The sequence below is a fragment of the Rhinopithecus roxellana genome, chromosome 7, assembly GCF_007565055.1.
Source record: "Rhinopithecus roxellana isolate Shanxi Qingling chromosome 7, ASM756505v1, whole genome shotgun sequence".
Taxonomy (NCBI): Eukaryota; Metazoa; Chordata; class Mammalia; order Primates; family Cercopithecidae; genus Rhinopithecus; species Rhinopithecus roxellana.
This window is the reverse complement of record NC_044555.1, coordinates 90,703,087-90,722,115: the sequence shown is the minus strand read 5'-3', so window position 1 is coordinate 90,722,115 and position 19,029 is coordinate 90,703,087. Positions and strand designations below refer to the sequence as shown.

General features: G+C 43.1%; 1 pseudogene; it reads left to right on the top strand.

The window, feature by feature from the left end:
• Positions 1–47: 47 nt before the first annotated feature.
• Positions 48–18,690, top strand: LOC104664111 (annotated as a pseudogene).
• Positions 18,691–19,029: the final 339 nt, after the last annotated feature.

Genomic DNA, 19,029 nt, shown 5'->3' with positions numbered 1-19,029 from the left:
TCAGGTGGGTTTTGAAGGCAAAGTTCAACCAGTAGGTCCATCATTGCATGGCTCCCATTGAGCACGCTCCTCTTCTACAGCCTGCTGGGCGGACCACTGGTGAACTCGCAGTGTGCTGCCCTCAAGCTCCTCCTTCAATGCGGACAGGTCTGCTTGCACCTGAGGGCCCCATTGTTGGGGTCTTCTGGTGGCTGTGCACGTGCAGAGTGGCAGCCTTTCCAGGAGGCGGGGGAGCACGGGCCTTCATCTTCCTCCTCTCCTCCCAGGCACACCTGGGATCTCAACAGCCCCCATAGGCGTACACTCAGCTCTCCATGACGTGAGGTGGGTGCCTGCAGTCACAACAGCTGCTCTTTTAGGCCCAGGGGGAGGATTACACAGGATAAAGTGTGCAAATTTCTTTTGGTGGTGCCTGGCACTGGTAAGCAATCGATCCACGTAACTCTTGCTATTCAGACTTGTTCACTTGCTTTTGGTGCATAGTTCCCTGAACAACTATGCAGCTAGAGTCCTGGCCCCTTGAAAAGAACTCAAAGCAGAAACAAGAGCCAAACACCCATCATCGCGCTCTGGCAGGTATACATGTCACCGGAGCTGGGCCAAGGTGGTGTGGGGCAGCAAGTTGGGCGGCTGTTTTGGGGAGTGGGAGAGTCATGCATCCGAAGTCCTCTTCTCCAGCCAGTGTGCTGCAGTACCCATGATTGCTTTTTAAGATAAACCTTTGTGGAAAAACAGTCCCAAGGAAAACGGACAAAGCACATTGCGGTTTTGACAGGAAGATGGGAAGAAATACTCTTGGAGGCTGTTGCTGAGATGGATAACTCTAAGTGCTTGGAGAAAGATGATGAAGAAATTGATAAAAGGAAATACTATATATTGAGCATGTACTATGTGTCACATGTTTTCATATATCCTCACAACAAACTCTGGGAAGCAGGTAATATTATCCTCATTTTTCCTGGTAATATTCTGAGAATTAGACGAAGTAATTTGCTTGTACCACTAGTAAGTGACAACTGAATCCATGTCATTAAGATTCTAAGGCCTGTCACCATATTTCCTTGACAATGAAACTACCTGAATAAATGTATCAAGCAGGGTCTAATCAGAAGAAAGAAATCACATGAGCTATATGATCAAAGACAATTTAATATAAATAATTATTAACTAGGTTTATAGTTGTTAACTAAGTAGCTTAAGGGGTAAAAATAACGTTTTTACCCAGCACAGATAAGACTGTGCTGTCCAATACAATAGCTACATGCAGCTTTTGAGTGCTTGAAATATAGCTAGGACAACTGATGAACTGAATTTTAATTTTTATTTAATTTTAATTCATTTAAATTTATATTTAGAAACCATTAGTTGGTACTTTCACAGTTACTACCATGTATGAACTAAAATCAAAGGAGACTGAATTACCCTCTAATTTGGACAACAACTGGAATATTGGATCAAATATATGAAATGGTTTCCAATACACTGGACAGCAGACAAGAAGAGCAGTGATCCCTGAGAGAAGAGAAATAAGTGAGCTCTAGGATTGTCCCAGATTACTGACTGAAGAGAGTTTCCTGGCTGTGGCACAGAGAAGGGGAGGTAGAGCCAGGAGGACTCCCTGACTTGAAGAGACAGGACTGAGAGTTCAGGAAGCTCAAAGCACCTGGACTGCAGGGAAGAATACCAGGAAGGAGAGAAGTACACAGAAGGAGAATTCTAGAGAGCTTTGGTGGATCACCTTCAAGTACTGATAGGTGTGTACATATGAGGAAACTACCAGAAGCCAAGGAAAGGACTATACAAGAGGATTAAAAGGAACAGTATCCGGCCAGGGATGGTGGCTCACGCCTGTAATCCCAGCACTTTGGGAGGCCGAGGTGGGTGGATCACGAGGTCCAGAGATCGAGACCATCCTGGCTAACACGGTGAAACATCATCTCTACTAAAAATGCAAAAAATTAGGTGGGCATGGTGGCAAGGCGCCTGTAGTCCCGCCTACTCGGGAGGCTAGGCAGGAGAATGCGTGAACCCGGGTGGCAGAGCCTGCAATGAGCTGAAATCGGCACCACTGCACTCCTGCCTGAGTGACACAGCAAGACTCCGTCTCAAAAAAAAAAAAAAAGGAACAGTACCCAAGTACCCAACATATACTCAGAACCTGGAATACTGTCTGTCCCAAATAGGCAGACTGGAAAACCTCATAATTAATGGTAAATTGATAGATTACTCAGATGGGTCTTCCCTTGAGTGGGAAATAATTAGCCCTAGAAAAAAACATTGCTGTGCTCCAACCTAACAGATCTTAAAAGAAAGACTGAAAAGGATAAAACTATGTTCAAGTAATTTAAAAATCAATTAATTAAAATAGACCCAGAAATAACATAGATGTTAGAATTAGTAGACTAGGATATTTAAAGATTTATTATAATTGTATTTTAAATGATAAAAAAGTTATGTAGAACCATATAATATATTAAAAAATGAAAATGAAACATATGAAAATTATAGTATCTGGAATAAAATACACTGATAGGATTAACAATAGATCAGACATTTCAGTAGGAAAGATAAATGAACTTGAAAACATGTCAATAGAAACTATCCAATGAAAGAGAGAATAATAAAATAATTATTAAAAAATGAAAAGAGATTCAGTGAGCTATTGAACAACTTCGAGCAGCCTAATATATGTATAATTGTAATCCCCAGAGGAGAGGAGAAAAGGGAGGGGAAACAAAACAACATTTGAAGAAATATTTGCCCATGTTTTCCAAAATTGATGAAAGCTATAAACCTACATATCAACAGCTCTCATGACTCCCAGCAAAGAAACTAACAAACACACCAGGCAGTCAAAGCAATTTGCTTCATAACAGTGGGTAAGGAGAAAAAGTTAAAAAGCAACCAGAGAAAAAAGGAATGTGAAAAGGAACTAAGACAAGGATGATGGGAGATTTCTTGTGGGTGACAACACAACCACGAAAGCAGCAGAAAAATATATTTAAAGAGTTGAAAGAAAGAAAAAAAAGCTTCCATACCCAGTACAAACACTTTTCAAAAACAAAAGTGCCGGTCAGGCACAGTGGCTCATGCCTGTATTCCTAGCACGTTGGGAGGCCGAGGCAAATGGATACCGTGACGTGAGGCTGAGAATTCAAGACCATCCTGGCCAACATAGTGAAACATCGTCGTGACAAAAAATACAAAAATTAGCTAGGGGTGGTGGCGGTTGCCTGTCGTCCCAGCTACTCAGGAGGCTGAGGCATGAGACAGTCTCTTGGACTGGGGATGCGGTGGAGTGAGGCTGACGATCGTGCCACTGCACTCCAGCCTCAGTGACAGAGTGAGACTCTGCAAAAAAAAAAAAGAAGTGCCACCTCACACTCATTTGAAATACGAAAAAAAGTGTTGGTGAAGCTGTGGAGCAACTAGAACCCTTGTGTACTATTGGTGGGAATGTAAAATGGTACAGTCTCTACTGTGGATAACAGTATGGCAGTTTCTTAAAACATTAAAAACAGAACTACCATATAATTCAGCAATTCCACTTCTGGGTGTATACTCAAAAGAATGGAAAGGCAGGATTTTGACCGACAATCGTGACTCATGTTCATGGCCTTATTATTTACATAACAAATGTGGAGCAACCCACAGTGTCCCTGTTGGATCATTGGATAAAACCAAAATGCAGTATATCTACATGGGAATTTAAGCCCGTGAAAAGGAAGAAAATTCGGACCTATTTTTACAACATGGATAAACCTTGAGTACATTATACTAAGTGAAATAAGCCAGTTACAAAAAGACAAATACTATATGATTCTACTTACATGAGGTACTAGAATGAGTCAAATTCATAGGGACAGAAAGAATGCCAGGCCGGGAGCAGTGGCTCACACCTGGAATCCTAGCCCTTTTGGGAGCGAGGCGATGGCATCAATGAGGTCAGAGATCGAGACCATCCTGGCTAACACAGTGAGAACCCCATCTCTCACTAACAATACAAAAAATTAGCCAGGCTAGGTGGCAGGGTCCTGTAGTCCCAGCTACTCAGGGGCTGAGGCAGGCAGAATGGTGTGAAACCTGGGAGGTGAGCTTTGCCAGTGGAGCTGAGATCACACCACTGCCATCCCGCCTGGCGCCAGAGCGAGCTACTCCGGAGAGAGAGGAGAATGGGAGGCAGGAAGGCGATGAAGAGGAGGGAGGCGGAATGGAGGAGGGGAAGAAGGGGGGAGGGGGAGGACGGACAGGAAAGAGGAGGGGGGGGAAGGAGGGAGGGAGATGCCAGCCACTTAGGGAGCCCAAGTAGGTGGATCGCCGTGAGGTCAGGATTCAAGACCAGGCCTGCGGGCAAATAGCGAAACCCCCAACTCACTAATACAAATAAAAAAATTAGCACAGGTGTGGTGGCAGGCCCTATAATCTCAGCTACTTGGGGAGACTGAGGCAGGTAATCGCATTGAACACGGACAGTGGAGCTTGCAGTTGAGAACAAACACCATGCCACTACGCTCCCAGGCCTGGGGTGACACGAGTTACAGAGCCACCCTGGAAAAATACAAGAGAAAGAAAGAGGAAGGAGGAAGGAAAAAAGAAACGAAAAAATGAAGGCAGGGAAGGAAAAGAGAACATAAAGAAGAAAAAATAAAGAACTAAATAAAAAGAAAGAAAAGAATAACGCAAGCCCATAAAGAAAGAAAGAAAGAATAAATGAAAGATTAAAGCATAAAGAAGAGAAAGTAAATAGAATGCTAGTTGTCAGGGCTAGGAGTAGAGGATAATGGGGAGTTGCTGTTTAATGGATATAGAATCCTAGTTTTGCAAAATAAGAGTAGTTCTGGAGATGACTGATAATGATGATTGCACAACAATGTGAACATAGTTAATGCCACTGAACATTTGAAAATTGTTAAGATGCTAAATTTTGTGTTATGTGCAGTTTGCAACAATTTTAATTTTTTTTTTAAGGGGGAGATACTGAATCCATCCCACCAAGCCCTTGAAATTTGGTCTTCAGAAACCCAACAACCTTTGAGTTTTAAGCCAAATACTTTGATTGGGACCCTGAATGTGCATACTGTGTTTCTGAAAGAAAAAGTTCCTGAAGAGAAAATTCAGCCTGGTCCCCCTAAGGTGCCTGAGAAATCTGTGTGTTTGGTCATAAATTACTTGCAGACACAAAAAGCTGTTGTGCCTGTGAGCCCTGAGGTTCCTCTCCAAAATATTCTCCCAATCATTTGTGCAAAGTGTGAGGTCAGCCCAGAGCACGTGGTTCTCCTCAGGGACAACATTGCCAGGGAGGAGCTAGAGCTGTCCAACTCCCTGAACGAGCTTGGGATAAAGGAGCTCTACTCGTGGGACAACAGAAGGTAAACCTTTAGAAAATCATCACTTGGCAATGATGAGACAGATAAAGAGAAGAAAAACTTTCTGGGATTTTTCAAAGTTAATAAAAGAAGCAATAGTAAGGCTGAGCAGCTCGTGCTGTTGGGTGCAGACAGCGATGAGGACACCTCCAGGCTGCCCTGGAAAAGGGTTTGAATGACTCTCCCAACTCTCCATCCATGCACTGACATTCCATTACACTGGGTCCATCCCTCTTGCTGGGCAGCATCTCAGAGGTGTCCGTGAAGTCAGAGATGAAGAAACGCCGAGCCCCTCCTCCTCCGGGTTCAGGGCCACCTGGGCACAGTGCCTCACGCCTGTAATCCCAGCACTTTGGGAGGCTGAGGCAGGAGGATCACCTGAGGTCAGGAGTTCGAGAGCAACCATGGCCAACATGGTGAAAACCCGTCTCTACTAAAAATACAAAATTAGCCGGGCATGGTGGTGCAGGCTTGTAGTCCCAGCCATTCGGGAGGCTGAGGCAGGAGAACCACTTGAACCTGAGATGCAGAGGTTGCAGTGAGCAGAGATCGTGCCACTGCACTCCAGCCTGGGCAACAAGAGCAAGACTCCGTCTAAAAAAATGTGTGTGTGTGTATATATATATATATATATACATATATATATATATTTTTTTTTCTAATGTGACTGACTTATTTTGAGTTCTTCATGATATGTTAGCTACATTTTCGTAAAAAGAAAATCAGGCACGAATGGTACCTTTTTCTTGTACGGGTCTATGATAAGATTATGCAAATGGAAAACACGAAGCTGTTTCTTCTGATTAAAAAAAAGCAATCATGGCAGAACAAAGCTAGAGGACTAATACTTCCTGATTTCAAAACTTACTACAAAGCTACAGTAAAAATAGTGTAGTACTGCAAAAGACAGACATATTGACCAATGGAATAGAATAGACAGCCCAGAAATAAACTGTCACATATATGGTCAAATGATTTTTGACAAGGGTGCCAAGAACTATTCAATGGTGACAGGACAGTCTTTTCAACAAATGATGCTAAGAAAACTGTATATCCATCTACATGTTAAAAGAATGAAGTTGGACCCTTACCTAACATCATACACAAAAATTAACTAAAAATGAAATTGAATACATAAATAGAAGACCTAAAAGTATAAAATTCTTTTTTTTTTTTTTTTTTTTTTTGAGATGGAGTCTCGCTTTGTCACCCAGGCTGGAGTGCAGTGGCGCGATCTCGGCTCACTGCAAGCTCTGCCTCCTGGGTTGATGCCATTCTCCTGCCTCAGCCTCCCGAGTAGCTGGGACTACAGGTGCCCCCCCACCATGCCCAGCTAATTGTTTTGTATTTTTAGTAGAGACGGGGTTTCATCATGTTAGCCGGGATGATTTCGATCTCCTGACCTCGTGATCTGCCTGCCTCGGCCTCCCAAAGTGCTGGGATTACAGGTGTGAGCCACTGCGCCCAGCTGAGCTCAGGAGTTTGAGACCAGCCTGGGGAACATAGTGAGACCTCATCTCTACAAAAAAAAAAAAAAAAAAAAAAAAGAAAGAAAAAATTAAAAATTAACTGGGTGTGGTGGTTCACCCATGTAACCCCAGGTACTTGGAAGGGTCACTTGAGCCTGGGAGGCTAAGGCTGCTGTGAACCATGATCATGCCACTGCACTCTTGCCTGGGCAACAAAGTGAGACCCTGTCTCAAAAAAAAAAAGAAGCAGAAGCAGAAGCAGAAGCAGCAGCAGCAAGAAACAGTATCACCAAAGTAAAAAGCTAACGTACAGAATGGGAGAAAATGTTTGCAAATCATGTATCTGATAAGAGATTCATATCCAGAATACATGTGGAGAACTCCTAAAACTCAAGCACAACAATGACAAAACAAACAAGTCAATTCAAAAGTGGGCAAAGGACTTGAATAGACATTTCTCCAAAGATATACAAATGGCCAAAAAGCACAGGGAAAGATGCTCAACATTAGTAATCATTAGAGAAATGCAAGTCAAAAGCACAATGAGATACCACTTCACATCCATTAGGATGGCTACTATAAGACACACACACACACACACACACACACACAGAAAATACAAGTGTTGGTGAGGATGTGGAGAAATTTGAACCCCTGTGCACTGTTGGTGGGAATGTAAAATGATACAGCTGCTATGGAAAACAGTATGATGGTTCCTCAAAAAATTAAAAATAGAAATACTATATGAGGCCCGGCATGGTGTCTCACACCTGTAATCCCAACACTTTGTGAGCCAAGGTGGGTGGATCACCTGAGGTCACGGGTTTGAGACCAGCCTGGCCAAAATGGTGAAACCCTGTCTCTACAAAAAAATACAAAAGTTAGCTGGGTGTGGTGGCGTGCACCTGTAGTCCCAGCTACACAGGAGGCTGAGGCAGGAGAATAGCTTGATCCCTGGAAGTGGAGGTTGCAGTGAGCTGAGATTGTGCCACTGCACTCCAACCTGGGCAACAGAGCAAGATTCCATCTCAGAAAAAAAAAGGAGGAAGAAAGAGGAAGGAGGAGGAAGGAGGAGAAAGGAGGAGGAAGGAGGAGGGGGAGGAGAGGGAGGAGGAGGAGGAGGAGGAGAAGGAGGAAAAGAGAATAAGGAGGAGAAGGAGAAGAAAAGAGGAGGAGAAGAGAAGAGGAGGAGGAGGAGGAAGAAGAAGAGGAGGAGGAGGAGGAGGAGGAGGAGAAGAAGGAGAAGAAGAAGAAGAAGAAGAAGAAGAAGAAGAAGAAGAAGAAGAAGAAGAAGAAGAAGAAGAAGAAGAAGAAGAAGAAGACGACATAATACTATATGATCCGAAGAAGACGAAATAATACTATATGATCCAGCACTTCCACTTCTGGGTATATACTCAAAAGAATTGAAAGCAATGCAGGCTGGGCGTGGTGACTCACACCTGTAATCCTAGCATGTTTGGAGGCTGAGGAGGGTGGATCGCTTAAGCCCCAGGGTTCAAGACCAGCCTGGGCAACATAGTGGGACCCATCTCTACAAAAAGAAATACAAAAATTAGTGGGGCATGGTGGCACGGGCCTGTAGTCCCAGCTACTTAGGAGGCTGAGGTGGGAGGGTCGCTTGAGCCCGGGAAGTTGAGGCTGCAGTGAGCTGCGATCATGCCACTGCATTCCAGCCTGTGTGATAGAGGGGAGACCTTGTCTCAAAACAGAAAAAGCAATTCAATTATTTTCTCTAAGAGTCTCAAAAAGATATTTGTATGCCCGTGTTCATAGCATCATTATTCATAATAGATAAAACATGGAAGCAGCCCAAGATGAATGGATAAGTAAAATGTGGTATATACATACAATTGAATATTATTAAGCTTTAAAAAAGAAGGAAATTCTGATACATGCTACAACATGGATTAACCTTAAGGATATTATGCTGAGCGAAATAAACCAGTCACAAAAAGAGTATATGATTCCGCTTGTATGAGATGCACAGAGCAATCAAAATAATAGATAGAGAAAGTAGAATGGTGGTTCCCATGGGCCAGAGGAAAGGGGCAATGGGGAGTTAATGTTTAATGGTTTAAATGTTGCAGATACCAAGATAAATTCACTTTTGTCAAACCCAAACAAACTGGAGCCAGGAAAGCAGGAAGGAGGAGAGTTCATGCCTGCCTGTATGAGATAAAGACTGTGTCTCAAGGACCTTCTAAAATAACCCCACAAGATATTCCTTTTTGGGACTGCAGCAATTCAGATAAGATGGTCTGGAAAGAACACTTGCCTAGCACAGCATCTCCATCAGTGAACTGTTGCCAACTCTGATTTCGAACCTCCTGAACCAATGAACTTCGTGTCCAACAGCTTATGTGAACTTATTTTCACCAATAAAAGCTTCCCCTTCCTGAAATGCAGTGGTGTGATCTCTGCTCACTGCAAGCTCCACCTCCTCGGTTCAGGCGATCTCCTGCCTCAGCCTCCTGAGTAGCTGGAAATACAGGTGCCTGCCACCACGCCCGGCTAATTTTTTGTATTTTTAGTACAGACGGGGTTTCACCGTGTTAGCCAGGATGGTCTCGATTTCCTGACCTCGTGATCCGCCCTCCTTGGCCTCCCAAAGTGCTGGGATTACAGGCGTGAGCCACCGTGCCTGGCCCCGCTTCCCCTCCCTTCTTCAGATGCATCTCTGGCTTGCCATAGCTGTACATCCCAGATTATAATCCTCTTTGCTTACTACTAAATAAATGCTTCAAATTAGGAGGTTTTTTCCTGGTATCTTTCTTTTATTATTATTATTATTATTATTATTATTATTATTATTATTATTTTTTGAGACGGAATTTTGCTCTTGTTACCCAGGCTGGAGTGCAATGGCACAATATCAGCTCTTCAACCTCCACCTCCCAGGTTCAAGCGACTCTCCTGCCTCAGCCTCCTGAGTAAGCTGGAACTACAGGCGCCCACCACCACGCCCAGCTAATTTTTTTGTATTTCAGTAGAGACAGGGTTTCACCATGTTGGCCAGGATGGTCTCAATCTCCTGACCTCGTGATCCGCCCGCCTCAGCCTTCCAAAGTGCTGGGATTACAGGCATGAGCCACCATGCCCGGCCACCTGGTATCTTTCTTTAAGGTTGATAGTGGGTGGCCTGATGTGGTGGCTCATGCCTGTAATCCCTGCACTTTGGGAGGCCGAGGTGGGTGAATCACCTGATGTCAGGAATTCGAGACCAGCCTGGCAAGCATGGTGAAACCCCGTATCTACTAAAAATACAAAAATTAGCTGGGCGTGGTGGCGGGCACTTGTAATACCAGCTACTCAGGAGGCTGAAGCAGGAGAACTGCTTGAACCCCAGAAGTGGAGGTTGCAGTGAGCAGAGATCACACCACCGCGCTCCAACCTGGGCAACGAGAGTAAAACTCTGTCTCAATAAATAAATAAATAAAGTTGATAATGGGTATAAAATTCCAGTTTTACAAGATGAAAACAATTCTAGACATGGAGGGTGGTGATGGTTGCACATTATGAATGTAGTGAATACCACTGAACTACACACTTAAAATGGTTAAGATGGTAAATTTTGTTATATGTATTTCACTACAATTTTTAAAAATGGAAAAAAAGTAATTATAGTTCATTGTACACAAATTATGATGGCTTAGAATGTTCCCTTTCCCAGAAAACCAGAGGAAGTAATATATTTTAGGTACCATGGTTGGGTCAATAAAGGAGATATTAGTGGTGGAGGCAAACTTCTGATTGCCCCAGCCTAGCTGACAGAGTGACTTCTGCATGGAACCAAGCTGAAGGATGTTAAAACTGACTTTTTTTTTTTTTTAGTGCCATGAAACCATTGTCGGCTCTAACACCTGATATGGCCAACTTTTTATTATCTGAGTATAAATTATCCTCATCATCATTTAAATGCCCCCTGCATCATATATGCTACCTGCAACAAAAGATATGTTTGTGTACCAGTCAGGCACACATTTTTATCAATGGTTCTCAACTACAGGCAATTTTGCCTTCCAGAGGACATTTGGCAATGTTTGGAGACAATTTCAGTTGTCACAATTTGGGGAGGGGGTTGTCATATCTCGCGAGTAGAGGCCAGGGATGCTACTGCTAAACATCTCTACAAGGCATAGGACAGCTTCACACAACAAAGAGTTATCAGGCCTTAAACCGGGCGCGGTGGCTCACGCCTGTAATCCCAGCACTTTGGGAGGCTGAGGCGGGCAGATCACGAGGTTAGGAGATTGACACCATCCTGGCTAACACAGTGAAACCCCGTCTCTACTAAAAATACAAAAATTAGCCGGGCGTGGTGGCGGGCGCCTGTAGTCCCAGCTACTCGGGAGGCTGAGGCAGGAGAATGGCGTCAACCTGGGAGGCGGAGCTTGCAGTGAGCCGAAATCGCGCCACTGCACTCCAGCCTGGGTGACAGAGCGAGACTCCATCTCAAAAAAAAAATAAAAATAAAAGTTATCAGCCCTTAAATGTCAGTAGTGCTAAGGTTGAGGATCACTGGCCTAGTCTGAGCTCAAAGGGAAATGTAAATCTGCTCTGCAGCCCCAGAACATAATACCATGCTTTCCAGGGTTTGATACTATTGACTTTTGGATTTCATATGCTATTGTTTCCACTTTTTTTGGATGGAAACTTGAAGGTTGACTATGTGGTGGAAATATTCTTAAATGTAATCCATAGCAGCCAAGTTTTTGTTTGTTTGTTTGTTTGTTTTAAGGTTTCCACTTTGTTTTCTGTTAACCTGATAAATCAATGATTTTACACAAAATACTTTACATTGATGCTTTTGAACTGCATTCTGCAGAATGCAGTTTCAATGGACTGAATGTTGATGTCCTCTAAAATTTCATATGTTGACATTCTAACTCCCGGGGTGATAGTATTAGGAGGTGAAACTTTGGGAGGTGATTAGACCATGCAGGCAGAGCCCTCCTGAATGGGATTGGTGCCCTCATAAAAGAGGCCTCAGGGAGTTAGCTCACCCCTTCTACCATGTGAGGACACAGTGAGAAGTTGCCATCTGTGAACCAGGAAGCAAGCCCTCACCAGACACCAATCTGCTATTGCCTTGGTTGTGGACTTGCCAGCTTCCAGAACTGTGAATTATAAAATTCTGTTGTTTATAGGCCATCTAGTCTCAAGTATTTCGTTACAGCCACCCTGACACACTGACAGGGGTATTTCATGGGTCTCATTAGAAAATGGATGAAAAAAGAGCTGAGAAATCAAAGTTTTGACCCCCACGCTATCTTAGTCAGAATTGCTTTGTTTTCATATGTTATGTATGGCTATTCTCTGTGAAATTTGTTTGAAAAGAAGTTCAACTGCTAAGAAGAAAAAACATATTTGAACAGCCCTGCTTTATATAATAGGTAAGTGATTGAACATGTGAACATAAATATAACCTTTTATTTCTCTGTGCACTGGGAACACATAGGGAAATAATTTGAAAAAATATTGCTGCATTCTTTGTAAAATCCATATCTGTGGATTTTCATGAGTCTGAAATAATTAAGAGTGTGTAGGATGAACAGCCTTTAAGGGTAGTGTTGGGGAGGGGGTGGGGCAGATCTGGGGAAGGACATTGTATTATTTTGCTGACTGTTTTATGTCTTAGCAACAAGACATAACTTCAGTACAGCATCAGAGTCCCTCAGGATTACAAATTACTTGAGGGCAGAAACTCTTTTCTGTAGCTCCTTCTTTTCTGTAGCTCCTTCAGCTCCCTGTCATGATTCTTTAAATATTTCATGTGCAAATGAGTCAATAAATGGTAGGAAGACAGATAGAGCAGGAAAATTCTTTTCCTTCCTATTATCTCTTGTCCCCTACTCTTTAAACTCACTGGGCTTGGGTCTAGACAATCAGGTCAAGTTTATCTTTGGCACCCTTTGCTTTAGCAGGCATTCCTTTCTCCCAAGTGCCCAGTGTATTCTCCTACCCAGGGTCATTTCACTCTCAAATCCCAGAAAGGGCTATCTTCCCATATAGTATCTCATGCCTCAGACCTTTCCTAATCCTCTAGGAGAGGATCTAGGACCTCTAGGCTTCCTTGTTATGAGTTCTACTTCTTGCTGTCTATAACCATTTTACAGAGTTAGCATCAGGCCACCTAGAGGATGAAGATTACAGAGAAGAGAGCCTTCAAACTCTTGTCTCTGAATGCAACTAGAATAGAACACTGCCCACCATCGCTCATTGTATCTAAGCACTTAACCCCACCCATGTTGAACAACACTTACCTACTTCCTGAGACCTTTTTTCCTCCAAGGACAGTTTTGGGTGATCCCAGCGTTATTTGATTTTTAAGGGCAGGTAAGCAACAAAAACATAGGGCATCCCTTTCTTGGGTTATCCTATCTCCCACCCCTCATGGCTCAAAGTTACTGTCCTTCAAATCGACATATTGAGAAAAGCATGAGCTGCTGCCAGAGCAGTCATTTCTCTCCCAGTGTGTGGTTATCCTGGCCTACTTTGGCTCACAGGAGTGAAGGAAACAAGTTGCTTGTTTAAATTATGGAGAATCAGGCTGGGTGCGGTGGCTCACACCTGTAGTCTCAGCACTTTGGGAGGCCGAGGCGAGTGGATCACGTGACGTTTGAGACTAGACTGGCCAATAGGGTAAAACCCTGTCTCTACTAAAAATACAAAAATTAGCTGGGTGGTAGGTAGTACATGCCTATAATCCCAGCTACTTGGGAGACTGAGGTAGGAGAATCACTTGAACCAGGGAGGTGGAGGTTGCAGTGAGCCGAGATCGTGCCATTGCACTCCAGCCTGGGCCACAAGAGCAAAACTCTGTCTCAAAAAAAAAGAAAAAAAAAAAAAAAGGAGAATCAGTACTAAGGAGTTACTCCTTTAGTTTTTCAAACAGATGGTCATCATGTGCTTGCTATATACTAGACCTATTAACCCACTGTGGTAGATTCTGATATAATTAACTTCTTAATGTATCATTTTGTTTTCTGTTTACTCTTTTAGCAAAATTCTTTAGGGAAACTTATGTAACTAGTTCAGTAACAAAAGCAAACAACACTCAAACATACTTAAAACTCACGTAGCTTTTAAACCACTATCTGCAAATATTTTCAGTTTAAAGGCAAAAACAACTTGAGTACCAGGTGTGACTACAAAATAAAGTGATTATTATCTTTTAACAACAAACATGATAGGGTGTACCCACTGAAAGATACAATCTCCCCTTTAATGTATCCACCATGAGAGTCCATGCCTTTGTTTTATTGGTGTGGCAACAACTGCTTGTCTTTTAGGACTAAAATTAGACACCACTTCCTTCTTTCAGGAAGCTGGCCCTCACTCCTAAAGCTGGGTTTCATGCCCCTCTTCTGGGCTCCTGTGCTTGCATCAGTCAAAGCACTTGTCACACTGGATTATCTCTCTCCTTCACTTGGCTGAGTGCTCCCTGAAGATAGGGAGGATGTCTTGTGTGGTTTTGTACCCCTGGGGCCAAGCATGTACAGGACTAGTTGCTCTGTAAATGTTAGTTGATTGAAAAATATCTCTGTATCACATTTTTGGACCATCTTCAACAACAGCAAATTTTCATTCTTTTAATGGAGAATGATTTTTGGAAAACAAATGTTATTCAGAAACAAGTTGGGCACATAAGGTACTCATCTCGCTTATTTAAAAATTAGTTATGATCATAATATATTGACCACTTTTCTTCTCTGATTCATAGACTGGCTCTGAGAACAACTCCAAGAAAGAATTACAAAAGGTTCTGAACAATTGTAGCTTCCCATGGCAACGTCTTTGTTTTTTTTTTTTTTTGTTTGTTTGAGACGGAGACTCGCTCTGTTGCCCAGACTGGAGTGCAGTGGGGCCATCTTAGCTCACTGTAAGCTCCGCCCCCCGGGTTCATGCCATTCTCCTGCCTCAGCCTCCAGAGTAGCTGGGACTACAGGTGCCCGTCAATATGCCCGGCTAATTTTTTGTATTTTTAGTAGAGACGGGATTTCACCGTGTTAGTCAGGATGGTCTCAATCTCCTGACCTCGTGATCCGCCCACCTCAGCCTCCCAAAGTGCTGGGACTACAGGTGTGAGCCACCATGCCCGACCCGGGCAACATCTTTGAAGGACTACATTCACTTACATGTTTAAGTTACAACATGTGTTTAGAGAATAGTCAAATAAACAAATATTTGCGATGATAATTATCGAATACATACTCTAGGCAGCAGAGCATACCTTTAGAGGTTAAGAGCATTACTCTGGAGCTGGACTGCTTGGATTCAAGTCCTGGTTGTGCAGTTTATTTAGCTGTATAGCCTTGGACAAATTATTCAACCAGTGGGTACCTCTGTTTCCTCATTTGTAAAATGTAGATTAAACAGTACTTCCCTCCTAAGATCGTAACAGGGCCTGGTACATAGAAAGTGTTCAGTACAGGTTATTATTGTTATCATCATTACCTTTATCATTATTACTATGTTTGAGGCATTGTGTTAGTAATACTAAATATTTTAAAAAGGGGCCAGGTGCGGTCACACATGCCTGTAATCCCAACACTTTGGCAGGTAGACACAGGCAGATTGCTTGAGCTCAGGAGTTCGAGACCAGCCTGAGCAACATAGCAAAACCACTGTCTCTACAAAAAATACAAAAATTAGTCAGGTATGGTGGCACACCTGTAATTCCAACTACTTGGGAGGCTGAGGTGGGAGAATTGCTTGAGCCCGAGAGGCAGAGGCTGCAGTGAGCCATGATTATGCCACTACACTTCAGCCTGGCAACTCTGTCCCAAAAAAAAAAAAAAAAAAGAAAAAGAAAGTTCCTTCCCTTAGTAAGTTCACAATCTTATGAAAAACATATACATGTGATTTATCTTATAATACAACTTGATGGGTGCCCTTAGAAAAGCCAACTGGCATTGTGGGGAGGGATCTAGTAGTGGTAACATCTCAGTAGAGTTCTATAAGCACTGAATGCCCTCAATTCAAAACATTGTGTCCCAGGAATATGAGTGTCAGTACAACCAGATACCTGATATTCATGATAGTGATAGGAGCAGAAAGACCTGACTAAAATTTTTTTTTTTTTTTTTTTTGAGACGGAGTCTCGCTCCGTTGCTAGGCTGGAGTTCAGTGGTGTGATCTTGGCTCACTGCAACCTGTGCCTCCCCAGTTCAAGCGATTCTCCTGCCTCAGTCTCCCGACTAGCTGGGACTGCAGGCGCATGCCACCACGCCCAGCTGATTTTTGTATCTGTAGTAGAGACGGAGTTTCACCATGTTGGCCAGGATGGTCTCGATCTCTTGACCTTGTGATCTGCCTGCCTTGGTCTCCTAAAGTGCTGGGATTACAGGTGTGAGCCACTGCGCCTGGCCCCATTTGTTTTTTAAACAAAGTAATAGCATATGATGTTAATGTCTGTGAAAGTATTCAATGTACCACGTATCACTGTGAATAGAATCCATTCCGGACAGATAATTCACAGACTCTATCATTAATATGTCTCTATCTTTAAAAAAAAAACCTATCCCACTTTCAAGAACAAAGATATAGTGCTGCTCTGATCCTTGAAGTGAATAATCTAGAAGGGCTTGCCAATTTACCAAAATAGCTTACAGCTCTACCATGGATTAAAATTGAATCAAAATTTAAGAAGAATATTATTTAATAATGACATGATCTACATTTGGGAAGTATATTGTTTCTTTCATTACTGTGTCATTTATTTTAATGTGCAGAAAATATTTTTCCTTTTTTTTTTTTTGAAACAGAGTCTCGCCCTGTTGCCCAGGCTGGAGTGCAGTGTTGCGATCTCGGCTCACTGCAACCTCTGCCTCCCGGGTTCACACCATTCTCCTGCCTCAGCCTCCCAAGTAGCTGGGACTACAGGCACCCACCACCATGCCTGGCTAATTTTTTGTATTTTTAGTAGAGATGGGGTTTCATCATGTTAGCCAGGATGGTCTCGATCTCCTGACCTTGTGATTCGCCTGCCTCAGCCTCCCAAAGTGCTGGGATTACAGGCGTGAGCCACCGCGCCCGGCCCAGAAAATATTTTTCAATTAAAATATTGGTTTTCTTTTTTTAAATAGAGTTTTTCTCTCTCAGAAGTAGTTATGAAGATGACAATATATATTGCAATCAGTTATTTTGTATGATTCATGAAGAAACACTTTAAAAATAACTTTGTAATAAAGACAGAAAACTGTTTCTTCACGATTGTGATTCATCATAATTATTTTTGAACATTTGGTAAATCTTATTTCCGTGAACTTTTTTTTCTTGAGACTTGGGTCTTGCTCTGTTGCCAAGGCTGGAGTGCAGTAGTGCAATCAACGGTTCACATGGCAGCCTGCCTCCTGGGCTAAGGTGGTTATTCGTCCTACCTCAGCGGCTGAGTAGGCTTGGCCCACAGGCCTGCTACCACTGCCTGGCTATTTTTACCTTTTTTTGCTAGAGATGGGGGGTTCGCGTTGTTGCCCCAGGCTGGTCTCCACACTCTTTGTTTGAAGCGATCCTCCCACTTTGGCCTCCCAAAGTGCTGGGATTACAGGCATGAGCCACTGCACTAGACAGTGAACTTTTACGAACTTTAAAACCCTTTCAGGGCTTATTTCAGGCCCTCCTTTATGAATTCTGCAAAGGCTTCACTTTATGAAGAAAATGGACTTGAAGTAGTGAGTGTAGTATGAAACAATGTGGTTACACATATGTTCCTAGACACGTATACCTTCTTCCGTGGTGTTGAGATCGAGAAGTTCAAAGAAGTCAAGGGATTATTTGGGGGAATTAAAGTAATTGCAAAGAGAAACAGTGTGGGCCAGCAACCCTTCCAAAATGACATGCTCTGTGCTCTGGGCCCAAGGGGCAAGCAGGAGGTAGGGTGTTTGTTGAAAGATTTCTCTTTCACAAGAGAAGAAGGTAAGGTTACTATAGCAATTCTTTCTTTCTTTCTTTCTTTCGTCTTTCTCTTTCTTTCTTTCTTTCTTTCTTCTTTGCTTTCTTCTTTCTTTCTTTCTTTCTTTTTCTTTCTTAGCCTCCTTTCTCTCTCTACTCTCTCTCTATCTCTCTCTCCTCTCTCTCCTCTCTCCGCCTCTCTCTCTTCTCTCCCTCCCTCCCTCCCTCACCCACTCCCTCCCTCCCTCTCTCCGCTCTCATTTCATTTCTTTCTTATTTTTGAAGACTGGAGTTTGCTCCCGTCGCCCAGACTGGAGTTGCAATGGGCGATACATCAGCTCACTGCAACCTCCCGCAGCCCGGGTCAACATTTCCTGCTCAGCCGCCCAAGTAGCTGGGATTACAGGTGCCTGCCACCTACATGGGCTATTTTTTTTTTTTTGTTTTTTTTGTAATTTTGTAGAAAAGACGGGGTTTAAACCCATGTTGGCCAGCTGTTCTTTGAACTCCTGACCTCAGGTGCTCTACCTGCCTTGGCCTCCCAAAGTGCTGGGATTACAGGCATGAGCCACCGCGCCTGGCCGGTTACTATATCAATTCGTAGAAAATCGTAAGTGAGCCACAGATGTGTTTTTCGTCTGAAAAGAAACAGACATATGGCACTGTAATATGGGGCCCTGTCTATATTTGGCATTTGTTCCAGGTCTACTTAGTTAAACTGAATTTTCTGCTTAGAGTTTGGAATTACTATTTTGGAATGGACGATCCACTGTAAGTGTACCGCCAAGTACCCGCATGTCATCTTATTTCCCTACACCGGCATTACCCAGTTTAGCCGAAGTGCTGGCTTTTATTCTGCTACATGGATCATGAGTAGTGCAATCATAAAGCGTATTAATATTGTGAGAAACTGCATTCTGAGTATGAACATGATTAACACTGTTTCTGGACATGAATAATGATGCCTAGTGTTTCCAACCTCACCCAGAACTTCCTAAAGTTTCAGAAAATGAAATTTTCACCAATTACAACTACTATAATTTCTGTTGTCCTTCTAATATCAAGATTTAAAAAAAAAAATCCAAGCATGCACTTTCAGTCATGATTGCTACTTTAGGGCTGCCTGGGTCCTTTTCGTGTTGAAATGCCCCACCTAGACCGGGCGCGGTGGCTCACATCTGTAATCCCAACACTCTGGGAGGCTGAGGCGGGCAGATCACGAGGTCAGGAGATCGAAACCATCCTGGCTAACACGGTGAAACCCCGCCTCTACTAAAAATACAAAAAAATTTAGCCGG